This window comes from Sinohyriopsis cumingii, chromosome 3 (assembly GCF_028554795.1).
Source record: "Sinohyriopsis cumingii isolate HCF-2022 chromosome 3, ASM2855479v2, whole genome shotgun sequence".
Lineage (NCBI taxonomy): Eukaryota > Metazoa > Mollusca > Bivalvia > Unionida > Unionidae > Sinohyriopsis > Sinohyriopsis cumingii.
The window spans coordinates 47,050,304-47,051,033 of record NC_142963.1 but is presented as its reverse complement, the minus strand read 5'-3'; positions in this window follow the sequence as shown (position 1 = coordinate 47,051,033).

Sequence of the window (730 nt, the reverse complement as noted above, 5' to 3'; positions counted from 1 at the left end):
CAAGCAAATTGGTACTAATTAAACTACTATTTATATTACTAGTAGGTTCAAAGGTAATTATGGTACTAATTGGTGATCAAGCAAATTGGCACTAATTAAACTACTATTTATATTACTAGTAGGTACAAAGGTAATTATGGTACTAATTGGTGATCAAGCAAATTGGCACTAATTAAACTACTATTTATATTACTAGTAGGTACAAAGGTAATTATGGTACTAATTGGTGATCAAGCAAATTGGTACTAATTAAACTACTATTTATATTACTAGTAGGTTCAAAGGTAATTATGGTACTAATTGGTGATCAAGCAAATTGGCACTAATTAAACTACTATTTATATTACTAGTAGGTACAAAGGTAATTATGGTACTAATTGGTGATCAAGCAAATTGGCACTAATTAAACTACTATTTATATTACTAGTAGGTACAAAGGTAATTATGGTACTAATTGGTGATCAGCCAAATTAGTACTAATTAAACTATTTATATTACTAGTAGGTACAAAGGTAATTATGGTACTAATTAGTGATCAGCCAAATTGGTTCTAATTGCACTACTACTTCTCCTATTTCATTGTCTGGCTATTCATGCTGGACCTAATTAATACACTGGACCACAGAAATATACATTAGAATGGCAGGCATTTATGGAAATAGATTCACTCTCTAAATGAAAGTAAAAGCAACACACAGTATCAAAACACATATTGAAAAACCACAAGTCA